At 42.2% G+C, this 19,146-nt stretch overlaps 1 protein-coding gene and 2 pseudogenes across 2 annotated transcripts in view; 2 read left to right on the plus strand and 1 right to left on the minus strand.

Annotated features, from left to right (window-relative positions):
- LOC126418672 (UDP-glycosyltransferase UGT5-like) overlaps positions 1-19,146 on the plus strand; it is a 114,431-nt gene that overhangs the window by 30,539 nt on the left and 64,746 nt on the right. The window lies entirely within an intron of this gene.
- LOC126420035 (5S ribosomal RNA) lies at positions 488-605 on the plus strand (annotated as a pseudogene).
- Positions 1,553-1,670, minus strand: LOC126420034 (5S ribosomal RNA; annotated as a pseudogene).

Below are 19,146 nucleotides of genomic sequence, written 5' to 3' on the forward strand. Positions count from 1 at the left end.
CACAGGGTGACTTTTCTACTGCTTGATTTCGTGCTTCCCAAACTCTACATTGGCCAGGAAGGTCGCCAAATATATCCCCAATTGAGAGTGTTTGGAGCATTATGGTCGACGATCGAGCACCCAACTGTACAGAATTTGGCACAGGAGGACATCCTCAACTTTATCAGTGCCCTGCCAAATAACTTCTTTCACGAGGGCCAGATGTGTACGAACACGTTATTGATTTGCTCCATTTCTAAAGCGCTTTCTCTTGAACTGGTCATCCAGTTTTTTGTTTTTTTTTTTTCAAATTGTAATCATTTGTTTGTCTGTACATGTACATCATGCCTACTGATTTCTGTCCCATTCGGATAATTTCTTAATTTCTTTGTGGTGTGTTATTGTTATTGTGGAAGTGTATTAGATTTTGCAACTAGTTGAATGGAATCGTGTAACGAGGGAAATATAGAGCGCTGTATGAAGAAAAGAATCGACTAGTATACGGATTGCCAACGGCCTTGCCGCAGTGGTAACACCGGTTCCCGTCAGATCACCGAAGTTAAGCGCTGTCGGGCTGAGCTAGCCCTTGGATAGGTGACCATCCGGTATGCCGAGCGCTGTTGGCAAGCGGGGTGCACTCAGCCCTTGTGAGGGAAACTGTGCAGCTACTTGATTGAAAATTAGCGGCTCCGGTGTCGGAAACTATGGTCGGGAGAACGGTGTGCTGACCACATGCCCCTCCATATCCGCATCCAGTGACGCCTGTGGGCTGAAGACGACACGGCGGCCGGTCGGTACCTGTTGCGCCTTCACGGCCTGTTAGGGAGGAGTTTAGTTTAGTTAGTATATGGATTTGTCGTCGATGAAGAGTTGCTTAATAGACGCGCCGATGACAACACGCAAAATGACAAGGTGAGCTTTAACCCGTGCGTTTGGCAAATGGTCCCGAAACCCCTTCATTGTGCGCTAGAACTGTTGATTTAGCAGCACACACAGCTGCGGGTGTACTCAGCGAATGTTATTCATCTATTCTGAAGACCATTAACGTGTTAGGAATCGTCATAGGGATGAATAGCTGAAACTTGGATGAGTTACCTAACAGAAGACGGGTGGCCGCAGCGCAGCAGAGAATGTTCCAGTTTGTCAAAAGAGCGCGGACTGAAAAAATATAGCGCCACATTCGGAACCAGATGATGTTTGAGATGGATGCTTTTATAGTTCTGGGATCTCAGGATAATGGTGTTTTAAAGGAATGTTTTTTTTTCTTACTTTAAACTTGAAACGCGGTTTTCGCGAAAGAACATTTTTCAGCGCGCGAAGCGCTATAGAGGCTCCACAGGTTAACAGATTCATTTTTTACTTAAACTCTTCCCAAACATTCCATGAAGGCCCAATGGTACGGACCGCCCACCGTGTCAATCTCAGCCCATAGGCGTCACTGGATGCGGATATGCAGGGGCATGTGGTCAGCACACCACTCTCCTGACCATATGTCAGTTTCCGAGACCGGGGCCGCTAATTTTCAATCAAGTAGCTCCTCAGTTTGCCTCACAAGGGCTGAGTGCACCCCGCTTGCCAACAGCACTCGGCAGACCGGATGGTCACCCATCGAAATGCTAGCCCAGCCCGACAGCGCGTAACTTCGGCGATCTGACGGGAACCGGTGCTACCACTGCAGCAAGGCCGTTGGCACGACTCAGTTTTTAATGAAAGACAATTAACTTCTTTGGGGGGGGGGGCATACCTAGAGGTCTCCTGGCTCGGCTCTGAGCACTATGGGACTTAACATCTGTGGTCATCAGTCCCCTAGAACTTAGAACTACTTAAACCTAACTAACCTAAGGACATCACACACATCCATGCCCGAGGCAGGATTCGAACCTGCGACCGTAGCAGGCGCGCGGTTCCGGACTGAGCGCCTAGAACCGCGGGACCACCGCGGCCGGCCTAGAGGTCTCCTTTTTGTAAGAATTTTAATTTTTTTAAACCTTTGATCTTAGAAAAATATGCCAAGAAATCGATATGTTTTTCAAACATGCTAAGTTTTCAAAAGAAAAGTTACGAAAGAAAACTTTGCGTATAAATGAAGTCTTTATTCAAAAGTAATCACCGGACGTCTGAGCACAACCATCCCACTGTTTCACGAGCCAAAGGATTTCATTTTCCCTGAATTCTTGTGGCTGTGACAGGAGCCTGTCCTCCACTCCGTCTTTCAGTTTGTCGTCCGAGTTGATGCGCTTCCCTCTGAGATATTTTTTTGGTGGACCAAAGACATTGAAGTCACAGGGTGACATGTCTGGCCTATAGGCAGATGTTCAAGCCACTCCCATTTGAACTTTGTCATTAAACTTTGTATGACGTTTGAGAGATGAGGAAGAGTGTTATCACGAAGCAGGATCACTTCTTCCTTGAAGCAGTCCATGCCGTCTGCTCTTGGTGGACTTGCTTAGGCAACGGAGTGTCTTACTGTGCACGTCAATGTTAATGGCTTTTCATGGTCGTGGAATTCGATAAGTATCGGACCTCGGACGTCGACGTCGGTGAGCATCACGTCGCCTGCTGAGGACATGGATTTCAAATTTTTAGGGGGAGGTGCTGAAACTCCATTAGCGACCTTAGATGTCTCACTATGTTACCCCAAACGACATACGCAGATTTCAACCGGTTTGGATATTACGACGTTTCGTACATTTTCGTTTGGACACTCCTTATAGCCGCCATTTGTTTTTCGAGATTTTTTCGGAGTCCCGCCGTGATGGCCCCTCATATTCATTTTAGTTGGACAATTTTCAAGAGCTGCGGCAACCATTTTTAACTTGTTACGAGATAAAAAAATGTTTTCTTACGCGAATGTCTCTGTAATAAAGTGGTAAAACTCCCATTTACATAAAAGCACTATTGTATGAAGAAATAATTCCAAATGTCGTGCCTCTCGACCAGAACCTGTCCTTAACTAATAAATGTGGGAAACAGAAACTTTCTTTGCAAACTCGTGAATTTAATTTAGGGTCGCCTGTATTAACTTTTCCTTCTAAGAATGACGTCAGCCGCTTCAGTGCTTTGTTTTTCCGTCCACATATGTAAGATAAGGTTGCAAAACTGTGTCGTGCGTAAGAAATGAGTACAAAAGTTGATAACAGATGCATTCAGAATTTGCAGGTGTTTCCTTACATAGAAATAGGCTAATTATCGGGACGAGTAAAAAAGTGAGATAGCTGAAATGGATAGTGTTGACTAACATACTTTTCCCCCTAGGAGTCGCGTCGACGGCTTTTATGGTTGGGATGACAAGTGCACAGTAGAAGCAATTAGTCATTACAAGGAGGAAACACGCTAATAGTCAGTGATGGAAGGTTTAGCGGGCCGGTCGATTACAACCGCATGCCCGGATGTCCCTCAAACCAGGAACGTTTGTGTTCAACCCTGTGAAGACGGATGTTATCGTGGAAGACGGTGGTGTCCATGGTGTATTCATCATGACGAGGTGGAACAAAGGACGGAACATTTGGTCACCGATAATGCTGAAATAAACGTCTTGGGTCATGTTCACAATCAAGTGAATGAGTGGGCCAAATTCATGGTACCTCACAGAACTACCTCTTACTACCTCTTATAATAAACGAAGATTCATCAAGTTACCTTCCATTAGGAATGTGGGTGCACTCAACTACTGTGATACGACTTTCAAATGATATAGCACAGCAATCAATCGTCCTTTCCTTTCAGGCGTTCATAGGCAAACCTAGATTTCGGCTAGTGCCTAGCTATTATAAATGAACTGTTTCATAGTACCAACGCATGTCCTAACATGTCAGTCCCCTGTTGTTCTGGCTTCTGTCACAGTTCGTGGATCATCGAAAGGTTGCGATTCCATCTTCGTATCGGTAATGTTTATTGCGATTTCCGCCTGTAAAGTATAAGGGTCATCTTTCTCACATACACTGGTGCGTTTAAGAAATGTTACGCCATTGCAAATGTGTTCATAACGTAACATTTTCACATGTTTCTGCGTGATAATATTGTAATATGAAAGCTAGTCAGCTTACAGATTTCACTTTACAATATCCTACATTCGAAATAGAGCACCTGGCTAAATAAAACGTAGTCTGATTTAATTTTTTTCCATAAAATTCATAAGTAAAGCTACGTGGACATGATTATTTTTCAAATTTAATTTACGTAGTGAAATAAATTTATTGTTCGTGAAACTAAGAATCATCATTATATTTCAAAACCACCCTTAACGTCTTCAGAAAGAAATTATCTTGATTTAAAAGCTAAATATACACAAACCTTGTGACGTGGTATATTTTGAAATTGTTCAATTTATTTTCGTACGTATTCCTCATATTTCATTGTCGAATGTGCTTACTGTCCGTTTTATCTGCAGACACTATATTGTCTATAAGAAGAGCCAGAAAAGTACATAATTTTTACGAGAAACAGCGTAAATTTCTGATAGAATTGGAAAGTGGACCCATTTCACTGTAGCTTAAACTGCACCATCCAACACACATCCGTCGCTGCTCTAGACGCCTTGACCCATTTGAAAAGAGGCAATATTACGACTTGTCACACGGCACAAAATGCCTCCAATCAGCTACCGTTCTAGTTTTGTGCTCCTTAGCCCATTGAAGCTGTTCAGTGAGGAATTGTCGCAAGCCAGATACCTTATGCCAAATGTACATTGCATGCAATTAGCTTCGCAAGCTGCTCTCGGAAAATGGCTGAGACAGATCTAAATTCGCTGACAGCACCAATTCCTGACCGAGGCCAAAACCGATTGACGTTTAGAAGTTGTATCATTTGTACTCGGTCCCTGTGATTAGAAAGTATTACATAACGCAATATTAACGAAAGATTACAAAAAAGAACTGTAAAATCAACAAATTCTCATTTAACATAAATTATGAAATTGATTCCACATTCTACCGCTACTTGAAAAGTTAATTTGAATCATATGACAATGAAAACTCAGCGTAAAGATCAGTATCAACAATAGACTTTTTTTAATAGGTTTCCACATTAAAATACTCAAAAACAAGTAAATTCTAACTGAATTTATTTTATTCTTGTCGATGAGAATTACCCCGGCTTAAGAAATTACTCCACATTTAACTGATAATCAACCTCGAGACACCAATCTTCACAGGACAACACAACACAGAATTACAGGTACCTAAAGCACCACCTTAGCAGTACAGTGCTATGGACTATGCTTTCTACACGTAAACGTATCACCCAACTTCTTTCACATCAGAACTTATACAGCTTATCGCCCCTTACGACAGATATATATATTGAAACAGACCAGCCTAACAACGTTCGATTTTCTTAGATACCACCTACGATATATCAGAAAACTAGCCTAAGGGAGCGTACACTAATCTAGGTTGGAATTAGGGGCCAGCTCTGTTTGGTGTAAGGAAATTTCTAATACTCGTTATTTTAATTACACGCCAGCAACCATTATCAAAAAGCCACGCCTGTTTCCTTGTCACAAATTAGCAAATATCAGTTCTTTCTTCACACTCAAAGTGGCAAACCGCCAATACACTTCCTGGTACATTTCACCAAGAATACGTAAGGCGTGTAATACTTTCACGGGCACTGCTGCTAACGGAGCAATCTTCCGCTTTTATCTCGCGTGTAGCGCTATGAAAACAGGTCAGAACAAGAATCAGAATAACAATGTTCCTTGATCAGCTCACATGCATAAATCAGTAACCACGCCCCAACAGGGGGTGTAAAACGTCAATATTTACAGCACTGAATTAACGGCCCACTGCTTGCTATTAACCTCAAGCCAGTAAACCGGAATAGTAGCAGTACACTGCGACAAAGTTGGAGCGACTGCTATCACGTGGCAGCAGTCACAGACAATAATGGCCCTTTCTATTTCCATTTTTCGACTGGAGGTCTTGGGGACCACGGTCGTTGACTACTGTAAGAAAATGAAACGCCTACAGCCGTCCCTATGATCTTACTTATTGTGTAGCTACCAGTTGGTAGCTTCAGGCCTTAGTTTATGCTGAAAGGGTTATCACGATCCATATATACTCTCCAACAATGGCCAACATAACTGGTTTACGCAGGCTGTGACGCACTCCAGCCAACAACTGCCAACAGTTGATATCTCAATTACAGATAATCTACGTTAACCAGTAGTGTCGGCCACTGATGCAGCGTGTATATGGATCGTGATAACCCGTTTAGCATAAACTACAGTCTGAAGATAGCACACTGAAGCACCGAAATTCGTAGCTACAAAATAAATAATATCATAAGGAAGACTGTTGGAATTTCATTTTCTCCCAGCAATGGCCATGTTCCGTATCTGTTGATGGTGTACATAACTCACCACAAAATGGTTGAAATGGCTCTGAGCACTATGGGGCTTAACTTCTGAGGTCATCAGACCCCTAGAACTTAGAACTACTTAAACCTAACAAAACTAAGGGCATCACACACATCCATGCCCGAGGCAGGATTCAAACCTGCGACCGTAGCGGTCGCACGGTTCCAGACTAAAGCGCCTAGAACCGCTCGGCCACCACGGCGGGCAACTCAACACACAGAGATCATACACTACTGGACATTAAAACTGCTACACCAAGAACAAATGCAGATGATAAACGGGTATTCATTGGACAAATATATTATACTAGAACTTGACATGTGATTACATTTTCACGCAATTTTATTGCACAGATCCTCAGAAATCAGTACCCAGGACAACCACCATCGGCCGTAAAAACGGCCTTGATACGCCTGGCCATTGTGTCAAACAGAGCTTGGATGGCGTGTACAGGTACAGCTGCCCATGCAGCTTCAACACGATATCACAATTCATCAAGAGTAGTGACTGGCGTATTGTGACGAGCCAGTTGCTCGGCTACCATTGACCAGACGTTTTCAATTGGTGAGAGATCTGGAGAATGTGCTGGCCAGGGCAGCAGTCGAACATTTTCTGTATCCAGAAAGACCCGTAAAGGACCTGCAACATGCGGTCGTGCATTATCCTGCTGAAATGTAGGGTTTCGCACGGATTGAATGAAGGGTAGAGCCACGGGTTGTAACACATCTGTAATGTAACGTCCACTGTTCAAAGTGCCGTCAATGAGAACCAAACGTGACCGAGACGTGTAACCAATGGCACCCAATACCATCACGAAGGATGATACATCAGTATGGCAATGACGAATACACTCTTCCAATGTGCAGGCGCTCCTGTCTGTGATGCAGCGTCAAGGGTAACCGCAGCCATGGTTCAAATGGCTCTGAGCACTGTGGGACTTAACTTCTGAGGTCATCAGTCCCCTAGAACTTAGAACTACTTAAAGCTAACTAACCTAAGGACATCACACACATCCATGCACGAGGCAGGATTCGAACCTGCCACCGTAGCGGTCGCGCGGTTCCAGACTGTAGCAGCCATGGTCTCCCAGCTGATAGTCCATGCTGCTGCAAACGTCGTCGAACTGTTCGTGCAAATGGTTGTTGTCTTGCAAACGTCCCCATCTGTTGACTCAGGGATCGAGACGTGGCTGCACAATCCGTTACAACCATGCGGATAAGATGCTTGTCATCTGGAGTGCTAGTGATACGAGGCCGTTGGGATCCAGCACGGCGTTCCGTATTACCCTCCTGAACCCACCGATTCCATATTCTGTAAACAGTCATAGCATCTCGACCAACGCGAGTAGCAGCGATACGATAAACCGCAATCGCGATAGACTACAATCCGATCTTTATCAAAGTCGGAAACGTGATGGTACGCATTTGTCCTCCTTACACGAGGCATCACAACAACGTTTCACCAGGTAACGCCGGTCAATTGCTGTTTGTGTATGAGAAATCGGTTGGAAACTTTCCTCATGTCAGCACGTTGTAGGTGTCGCCATCGTCACCAACCTTGTGTCAATGCTGTGAAAAGCTAATCATTTTCATATCATAGCATCTTCTTCCTGTCGGTTACATTTCGCGTGTGGAACACGTCATCTTCATGGTGTAGCAATTTTAAGGGACCGTAGTGTAGTTAATTTGTAGCGTCTGCTGTCCAGGAGCTTCCACAGAATCCCACTCGTGGTTTATGCATACCACTCACAATTTCGCCGATCAGAGCGTGACTATAGGAAACTGTTACTACTTCAGCAGTCATGCTAAACTAAATAAATTCAACATAATGAACAGCCTTCATTCAATAACCAAGTATCTGCCTTTTGCGTCAACAACGATGTATGCTGTTACAGTACCCTTCCATCCAAATTGATAGTTCAGTCATGCAGAAACCAAGGTGTAAGGACTGCAGATCAACGACGTGGCCACTATGCCCGCACAGTGGCAACAGGTAATAGGGGGGAACAGGCAAAGGAGAGCATCAGACAGCTTTGTCATAAATCTTGAAAACAGATTTGACCTGTTGCCTCAGTCAGAATCGGATGAACCACATGTAGCTGAAGCTGTAGAAAGGGCACCACAAGCTTTCAAGGACTTGAAAAAGGTAGGGAAATTTGTAAAGAGAAAGAAAGTTCTGTTGTTAGGTAGTTCCCATGGTAGAGGTGTTGGCCAACTACTGCAGGAAAATCTAGGTCCAGAGTATCAGGTCACAAACTTTTTCAAGCCTAGTGCAGAACTGGGTCAGGTAACAGAGGATGTAGGTGCTTTATGCAAGGATTTTACAAAGGAGGATTCCGTGGTTATAATGGGTGGTCCGGGAAATAGCATTGGCAGAGACTCTGAATATTCCATAGAGAGTGACCTGGTGAAGATAGCATCAGCAACGAAGCATACGAGTGTGGGATTTGTGTCTGTGTTGAGACGCCATGATCGGCCTCATTTGAACTCTTCCGTAGGGAGGGTGAACTTGGAGTTGGAGTGGCTGCTTAGGACGGATATAGGGTCCCATATTGGTTTGATTCCTGTGGATGCTATCGATAGGTGGGACTACACTAGGCATGGCCTTCACCTCAATAGGAAAGGGAAGGGAAAACTGTCTGGGTTGATTGCAGAAAATTTAAGGGGGGACACTGTCACAAGTGATAAAATACCAGTGGTCACAGGTGTCAGAGGGATGCCTTTTTTAGGATAGGGAAGGGGGAAAGAAAACGAGTCTTAAGAGAGATTGGCAGACACACCCAGTTTGAGAAAAGAGATGGAGTCAGATTTTATCATACAGCCTCCATTTAAACAGTGTTTAACAGAAAGTAATCAGAAACTGCCAGTTCATCTTCGCCAAAGAAGTTACAATCCCATTAGTATGCAGTATCAGTTATCTTTATTACACCAGAACATTCCGGGACTTGGAAATAAAGTTGATGAACTACTCATTTGTATCGATGAAATGAATTCATCTAACCAAATTGACATAATCTGCCCCTCTGAACATCAAGTGACCACTGATATAGATATGTTAGACATTTCAGGATTTAAGCTAGCTTCCTACTTCTGCAGAGTGGATATCGATGGAGGAGGAGTTGCCACATTTATCAAAAACTGCCATAAATTCAAGAACATTGACATTAATAAATTCTGTTTAGATCAGCATCTAGAAGCATGTGCAACAGAAGTAGAGTTCCATAACAGATCCTATATAATAATAACTATTTACCGAGCACGTGCAGGAAATTATAATCTATTCTTAGATCATCCAGAAGCTCTTTTGGGTTATTTAACAGGAAGAAACAAAGAAATTTTGATTGCTGGTGACTTTAATACAGATTTTCTAATGCAATCTTCCAGTAAACATTCACTGCAGTTAGTAATGTTGTCTTTCAATCTAACTCACACTGTAAACTTTCCAAGGAGGATCACTAAATCCTCAAGGACAGCCATTGATAACATTTTTATAGACAAATCAAAGGAACACAATCATATCATAAAATCTGTTATAAATGGACTATCAGATCATGACATGCAGCTCCTTGTTTTAGATGTAAATTCTAAGCAGATTTTCAAGACTGCTAAATCTGAGTACAGGAGAGTAGTCAATCAACCAAAAATTTAGTGTTTTAGAAAACTGCTCAAAGATATAAACTGGAAAGATGTTTATAGTGTTCATGACATGAATGAAGAATATAACACATTCATGAACAATGTCAGTACCATGTTTGAAAACTGTTTTCCTCTAAAAGTTACTCAAATTAAACAGAAGTCTATAATAACACCATGGATTACACAAGGAATAAAGATTTCCTGTAAGACAAAAAGGAAAATGTATCTGTCGACCAAGAATAGCTCCAATGCTGATGATGTAGCTAAATACAAGGAATACTGTAAAACATTAAAAAAAGTTATTCAGACATCTAAACAATTGCACTACCAGAAGAAGATAGCAATGTCAGGGAACAAAATAAAAACAATATGGGATATAGTGAAAGAGCAGACTGGTAGAACCAGAAAGGAACAGGAGCAAATAGCACTAAGGGTAGATGACACATTAGTAACTGATGGGCACAGTGTGGCAAATCTATTTAACAAGTACTTTATATCTGTTACTGATAGAATGGGACTTTCAGGATTAGTAAATAATGCCCTTGATTATCTGAAACTAGCCTTCACAAATAGCTTCAAGTACATGTATATATCACTCATTTCACCAAAAGAAATAATGTCCATAATAAAATCTTTAAAAACAAAGCATTCTAGTGGGTACGATGAAATATCAACAAAGTTAATTAAGGCATGTTCTTGTGAGTTTAGCACAATTCTAAGTTACTTGTGTAGCCAGTCAATTATAACTGGGACATTTCCTGACTGGCTAAAATATGCAGATGTTAAGCCTCTATTCAAGAAAGGGGATAAAGAGATACCATCAAACTACAGACCGATTTCACTTTTGGCAGCATTCTCAAAAATTTTAGAAAAAGTAATGTACAGGCAGCTGCTCAACCATCTGACCACAAATAACATATTATCAAGAACACAGTTTGGATTTCTGAAAGGTTCTGATATCGAGAAGGCTATTTACACCTACAGTGAGAATGTACTTAATTCATTAAATAAAAAATTACAAGCAGCAGGTATTTTCTGTGATTTGTCAAAGGCATTTGATTGTGTGAACCACAACATCCTTTTAAGTAAATTAGAATTCTATGGTGTCACGGGCAGTGCTGCAAAATGGTTCAAGTCATACCTCACTAACAGGAAACAAAGGGTGCCAGTGCAAGGGACTTGTGAATTAAGTCATCAGTCATCATCAGAATGGGAAGAAATTACATGTGATGTCCCACAGGGATCCATCTTAGGGCCATTGCTTTTTCTTGTGTACATTAATGATCTCTCATCAGTTACACTGCCAGAAGCAGAGTTCGTTTTGTTTGCAGATGACACAAGTATTGCAATAAATAGTATGTCAAGTGTAGTTCTAGAAAGATCTGCTAATGATATTTTCATGGATATTAATAAATGGTTTAAAGCCAACTCACTGACATTAAACTTCGAAAAGACTCACTATATGCAATCCAGAACCTGTAAGAGGTTTCCACCCAGCATATGCATAAAATACAAAGAAGAGCAGATAGAAGAGGTTGACATTCTTAAATTACTGGGATTACAACTTGATAATAAATTCAGTTGGGAAGAGCACACCATTGAACTGCAGAAACGCCTTAACAAATCTGTATTTGCAATTCGAGTGTTAGCAGACATAGGCGACATAAAAATGAAAAAGCTTGCATACTTTGCCTACTTTCATTCCATAATGTCATATGGTATAATATTTTGGGGTAACTCTTCAAGTCAAACAAAAGTTTTCAGAGTCCAAAAGCGTGTAATACGTATTATTTGTGGAGTGAATTCATGGACGTCCTGTAGAAACCTCTTCAAAGAACTGGGTATACTAACTACTGCCTCTCAGTATATTTACTCATTAATGAAATTTGTTCTAAATAATATATCTCTTTTTCCAACAAATAGCTCAGTTCATACATACAATACCAGGAACAAAAATGATCTGCACAAGGACTTAAAAGCACTTACTTTAGTTCAAAAAGGGGTCCACTACTCAGGAACACTCATCTTCAATAATTTGCAAGCAAACATAAAAATTTAGTTACAAATAAAGATCAGTTTAAAAGGAGCCTGAAAGACTTACTAGTGGCCAACTCCTTCTACTCCATTGACGAATTTTTTAATAGAAACAAATGATGTATTGTATATATTCATACCTTTAATATTGTTATTTCAGCTTTTTTTAAAAAAAAAAATGACATGTTCCACATCCACGAGGATCTACTCAGCACGGATCTGTGGAACGAAAACTAATCTAATCTAAACCCACCACCCACTGTCGTCACGACTGCACAGATTTCGCTTCGCCGTCCCAGCCCCCCCCCCCCCCCTCCTTCCCGGCAGCGCAGCTGATCTCAAAAGTTTATAGATATGTTGTCCCAGCTAGTTAAGATCCATTCCATGCCATGTGGGTCGGTCATAAAACATCTCTGAGTCACGTCGTGTATCTAATTGTGTGAACTAGTAGTTGAAAATTGATCCCGTTTTCTATTTCCAGAGATATTTCATACACTTTCAACCACGAACGATCCTAAGACAGTGATTTTACTACTCGGGAATAACATAGCAGTCGGGTTCCAGTTTATTTTTTCTAATGTTTGTTTCCCAAATAATTTGATTAAGTTACCTTCGTAGTCAATACGCCTTCGTTAAAATCCTATTATCTGTTTGTAACACGTTGATCAGGTTTTCTCAATAACCCCTCAATATTCACACATATAATTGTCTATGTACTAGCTGACTTTGGGATTTAGAAAACATGGAGGAAGTCTCCTATATATTTTGTTTTATTGACACAATTCATTTCTTAAATTAATGAGAGATGGCAGTGGGAAATCCATGATGAAGGAGTAGACCTTGTGTGTACCGTTTTGGTATAATAACAGTCAGTTCGTATCACATTCCTTCGCGTTCCTATCATCAAAGATTGATTTCCCATGAAACTGTCCTTTACCATTAATATCTGATGCATCATATATATATATATATATACAAGGTGTTACAAAAAGGTACGGCCAACCTTTCAGGAAACATTCCTCACACACAAAGAAAGAAAATATGTTATGTGGACACGTGTCCGGAAACGCTTACTTTCCATCTTAGAGCTCATTTTATTACTTCTCTTCAAATCACATTAATCATGGAAAGGAAACACACAGCAACAGAACGTACCAGCGTGACTTCAAACACTTTGTTACAGGAAATGTTCAAAATGTCCTCCGTTAGCGAGTATACATGCATCCACCCTCCGTCGCATAGAATCCCTGTTGCGCTGATGCAGCCCTGGAGAATGGCGTATTGTATAACAGCCGTCCACAATACGAGCACGAAGAGTCTCTACATGTGGTACAGGGGTTGCGTAGACAAGAGCTTTCAAATGCCCCCATAAATGAAAGTCAAGAGGGTTGAGGGCAGGAGAGCGGGGAGACCATGGAATTGGTCCGCCTCTACTAATCCATCGGTCACCGAATCTGTTGTTGAGAAGCGTACGAACACTTCGACTGAAATGTGCAGTAGCTCCATTGTGCATGAACCACATGTTGTGTCGTACTTGTAAAGGCACATGTTCTAGCAGCACAGGTAGAGTATCCCGTATGAAATCATGATAACGTGCTCCATTGAGCGTAGGTGGAAGAACATGGTGCCCAATCAAGACATCACCAACACTGCCCGCCCAAACGTTCACAGAAAATCTGTGTTGATGACGTGATTGCACAATTGCGTGCGGATTCTCGTCAGCCCACACATGTTGATTGTGAAAATTTACAATTTGATCACGTTGGAATGAGGGAGTGCAGTACATACTGACGAAACTAAAATGAGCTCTAACATGGAAATTAAGCGTTTCCGGACACATGTCCACATAACATCCTTTCTTTATTTGTGTGTGAGGAACGTTTCCAGAAAGTTTGGCCGTACCTTTTTGTAACACCCTGTATATATATCCTTGTAGCAGGAGGTCTCTGGGACGACGGCCCTTTACTGTCGTGACGAAAAAAAAGAAACACCTACAGCCGTCTTTATGATTTTAATTTATTTTGTCGCTACCAGTTTCAACGCTTCACTGGGTCGTCTTCAGGCTTTCTTTGATGCGATACAGGTTGATATGATACCCACGCATAACCCTTCAGTTAGCATTACTGAGTTGGCAGTTGATTGTTGGAGTGCTGACACATTTCTGCGTATCCAGTAATGCTGGCAACTGATGGGTTTGTCACGAATCATAAATATATCTCTGGCTTTACAATGTCTAATCTTCTTAATTGTCACAACACGGTATTAATTATAGGTTCGAGTTCTTTTAATGCCTGTTCAGCACAAATTTAGTCTTTTCACTGGAACTATATCTCACGTCTCGTTTACTAACATAATTGCCTTGACAACCATCGGTAAAGATATTAGTATGAGAAGGTCCAATTATCTTCTGTCCCAATAACTCAAAATAATCTATTCTCCACCACTCCAGTGTCTAATGCAGTTATCAGAATGATATTTAATTAGGCTTACAGTCCCTTAGCCGGGCGAAGTGGCCGAGTGGTTCTAGGCGCTACAGTCTGGAACCGCGTGACCGCTATGGTCGCAGGTTCAAATCCTGCCTCGCGCATGGATGTGTGTGATGTCCTTAGGTTAGTTAGGTTTAAGTAGTTCTAAGTTCTAGGGGGCTGATGACCTCAGAAGTTAAGTCCCATAGTGCTCAGAGCCATTTGAACCCTAACTTCCAACTACAACGGAAGACTGTGAACGGGCACCATTGAAAACAAAGACTCAAGAGAGCTAACAATGCTACGCATTGGTCTATATATTATATTCAAAACAAAACTCAGCTCTGTTATATCTTCCTTGGATTCCCGTTGTACTACTTTGCGTTATTCTATTTCAAATATCTACTCTTTGTGAAATTTTAACTATTATTTCAAAATACAACTACTGTTTTTTGGCTCTTGGGTCTTTACAGAATTTTAATCTAATATTCGTTCCTGAATACCCACTCTCTAAAGAGCGGTTACACCACGGACACCAGCCATTAACACTTTATCCTATTCTGCCGGGCCAGTACCACACGGCTTCCATGATGAACAGGGAGGTCTCACTTCCCCTAAGACATCGGACCCACGAAGAGCTCCTTGCCTCGGCTATTCCCTGCGTGTTCGCCACAGAGGGTGGGCGCTCCCTGGAAACCCAGCGTTAACTGTCGATCAGCGCCCCCATGTGCAGCAGCTGCAACACAGACGTGCGAGTACAGATCGCCGACATTTGCCACAAGAGACTACGTGAAATAAATTACTCCACTTCCTGTAGCAGCGTACCATACGTCGCTCGTGGAGCGAATCATTTCTAATGATTGGAAAACGCGATCACTCCAATCGTCCAGAAAGGCTGTCTAACAGAAGCACAAAAATTTCTGGATTTCCAAAAACTACTCTGTGGGAATCAACATAGATGTCGAAAACAACGATCATTAGTAACCCAGCTCGCTCTGTTAGTCCACAAGACTCAGAAGTCACTCCATATGAGCGCCCTAGTTGATGCAGTATACCTTGACATCTAGAAGGTGTACGATATAGTTCCACGCTGACGCATAATGAACGAAATATAAACATATGGACTGAACAGCTTCTGGAAAACAGGTCGCAGAATGACGTTCCTAATGGAGAGCCATCTTCAGACGTGAAAGTCACTTCAGTCGTACCCTAATGGCGTTTTATGAAGCCATTACTTCTCACAATATGTATACAGACTTAGTAGATAACATCAGATGTTTTATCAAGCTTTTCGTGGGTAATGCTTTTGTACCCAGAGAAGTCGCAAAGCTAGAAAATTGAAGTGAAATCCAGGAAGATCTGCAGAAGATCGATGCCTGGTGCAGGCACTGGGAATTGAGCCACAACGCAAACAAATATAACGTACTGTGAACAAAAAGGAAGGAGGTCGTATTACTGTTCTGTTTCACGAATGTTACCCCACAGAATACAACAAAAGCAAATGAATATTTTCTTGCAGTTATTCCAGCCATCACTAAGTCAAGTCAGATCAGGCCAGAGTACCGTGTAGCAATCACAATCACAAACAGGCAGCTATTACTCCACCTCGCCCGAGGAAGAATTCTGAATTGTTAAATCAGCAACGAGACTTCACTGAGGAGGAATCATAACGTCATACTGAAAGTAAAGCACTATGCATCAAAATCGAGTAAAAGGTTCCACAAGAATATCTACCAGCCTACAGACGTAGCAGAAAAGCAAAAAATTGAAGCACTCAGAACCGCTGCTGTGTTACTGAGGTGTGGAAAACAACGCTGAAGAACCCAGAAAACGAGGAGACATGCAGTCTTTCACAGCGAGACCTGTTATCATTACCTCAGACAGACGGCAGTAAATTCTCAGGCATCCAACTCTATATGCTATTCAGTTACAGAGAGCCAACTATTATGAAGACCCTATGAAATGTACCTGCCATTCGCCAGATCACCTTCGAGATTACTGCCCACTTTGTCTGTTGAACCTGGTTGCTGTGAGCTGCCAACAACTCATATCTACTTCTACATCTACATTGATACTCCGCAAGCCACCCAACGGTGTGTGGCGGAGGGCACTTTACGTGCCACTGTCATTACCTCCCTTTCCTGTTCCAGTCGCGTATGGTTCGCGGGAAGAACGACTGTCTGAAAGCCTCCATGCGCGCTCTAATCTCTCTAATTTTACATTCGTGATCTCCTCGGGAGGTATAAGTAGGGGGAAGCAATATATTCGATACCTCATCCAGAAACGCACCCTCTCGAAACCTGGCGAGCAAGCTACACCGCGATGCAGAGCGCCTCTCTTGCAGAGTCTGCCACTTGAGTTTATTAAACATCTCCGTAACGCTATCACGGTTACCAAATAACCCGGTGACAAAACGCGCCGCTCTTCTTTGGATCTTCTCTATCTCCTCCGTCAACCCGACCTGGTACGGATCCCACACTGATGAGCAATACTCAAGTATAGGTCGAACGAGTGTTTTGTAAGCCACCTCCTTTGTTGATGGACTACATTTTCTAAGCACTCTCCCAATGAATCTCAACCTGGTACCCGCCTTACCAACAATTAATTTTATATGATCATTCCACTTCAAATCGTTCCGTACGCACACTCCCAGATATTTTACAGAAGTAACTGCTACCAGTGTTTGTCCCGCTATCATATAATCATACAATAAAGGATCCTTCTTTCTATGTATTCGCAATACATTACATTTGTCTATGTTAAGGGTCAGTTGCCACTCCCTGCACCAATTGCCTATCCGCTGCAGATCTTCCTATATTTCGCTACAATTTTCTAATGCAGCAACTTCTCTGTATACTACAGCATCATCCACGAAAAGCCGCATGGAACTTCCGACACTATCTACTAGGTCATTTATATATATTGTGAAAAGCAATGGTCCCATAACACTCCCCTGTGGCACGCCAGAGTTTACTTTAACGTCTGTAGACGTCTCTCCATTGATAACAACATGCTGTGTTCTGTTTGCTAAAAACTCTTCAATCCAGCCACACAGCTGGTCTGATATTCCGTAGGCTCTTACTTTGTTTATCAGGCGACAGTGCGGAACTGTATCGAACGCCTTCCGGAAGTCAAGAAAAATAGCATCTACCTGGGAGCCTGTATCTAATATTTTCTGGGTCTCATGAACAAATAAGGCGAGTTGGGTCTCACACGATCGCTGTTTCCGGAATCCATGTTGATTCCTACATAGTAGATTCTGGGTTTCCAGAAATGACATGATACGCGAGCAAAAAACATGTTCTAAAATTCTGCAAGAGATCGACGTAAGAGATATAGGTCTATAGTTTTGCGCATCTGCTCGACGACCCTTCTTGAAGACTGGGACTATCTGTGCTCTTTTCCAATCATTTGGAACCCTCCGTTCCTCTAGAGACTTGCGGTGCACGGCTGTTAGAAGGGGGGCAAGTTCTTTCGCGTACTCTGTGTAGAATCGAATTGGTATCCCGTCAGGTCCAGTGGACTTTCCTCTATTGAGTGATTCCAGTTGCTTTTCTATTCCTTGGACACTTATTTCGATGTCAGCCATTTTTTCGTTTGTGCGAGGATTTAGAGAAGGAACTGCAGTGCGGTCTTCCTCTGTGAAACAGCTTTGGAAAAAGGTGTTTAGTATTTCAGCTTTACGCGTGTCATCCTCTGTTTCAATGCCATCATCATCCCGTAGTGTCTGGATATGCTGTTTCGAGCCACTTACTGATTTAACGTAAGACCAGAACTTCCTAGGATTTTCTGTCAAGTCGGTACATAGAATTTTACTTTCCAATTCAATGAACGCTTCACGCATAGCCCTCCTTACGCTAACTTTGACATCGTTTAGCTTCTGTTTGTCTGAGAGGTTTTGGCTGCGTTTAAACTTGGAGTGGAGCTCTCTTTGCTTTCGCAGTAGTTTCCTATCTTTGTTGTTGTACCACGGTGGATTTTTCCCGTCCCTCACAGTTTTACTCGGCACGTACCTGTCTAAAACGCATTTTACGATTGCCTTGAACTTTTTCCATAAACACTCAACATTGTCAGTGTCGGAACAGAAATTTTCGTTTTGATCTGTTAGATAGTCTGAAATCTGCCTTCTATTACTCTTGCTACACAGATAAACCTTCCTCCCTTTGTTTATATTCCTATTAACTTCCATCTTCAGGGATGCTGCAACGGCCTTATGATCACTGATTCCCTGTTCTGTACATACAGAGTCGAAAAGTTCGGGTCTGTTTGTTATCAGTAGGTCCAAGATGTTATCTCCACGAGTCGGTTCTCTGTTTAATTGCTCGAGGTAATTTTCGGATAGTGCACTCAGTATAATGTCACTCGATGCTCTGTCCCTACCACCCGTCCTAAACATCTGAGTGTCCCAGTCTATATCTGGTAAATTGAAATCTCCACCTAAGACTATAACATGCTGAGAAAATTTATGTGAAATGTATTCCAAATTTTCTCTCAGTTGTTCTGCCACTAATGCTGCTGAGTCGGGAGGTCGGTAAAAGGAGCCAATTATTAACCTAGTTCGGTTGTTGAGTGTAGCCTCCATCCATAATAATTCACAGGAACTATCCACTTCTACTTCACTACAGGATAAACTACTACTAACAGCGACGAACACTCCACCACCGGTTGCATGCAA

The sequence above is a fragment of the Schistocerca serialis genome, chromosome 9, assembly GCF_023864345.2.
Source record: "Schistocerca serialis cubense isolate TAMUIC-IGC-003099 chromosome 9, iqSchSeri2.2, whole genome shotgun sequence".
Classification (NCBI taxonomy): Eukaryota; Metazoa; Arthropoda; class Insecta; order Orthoptera; family Acrididae; genus Schistocerca; species Schistocerca serialis.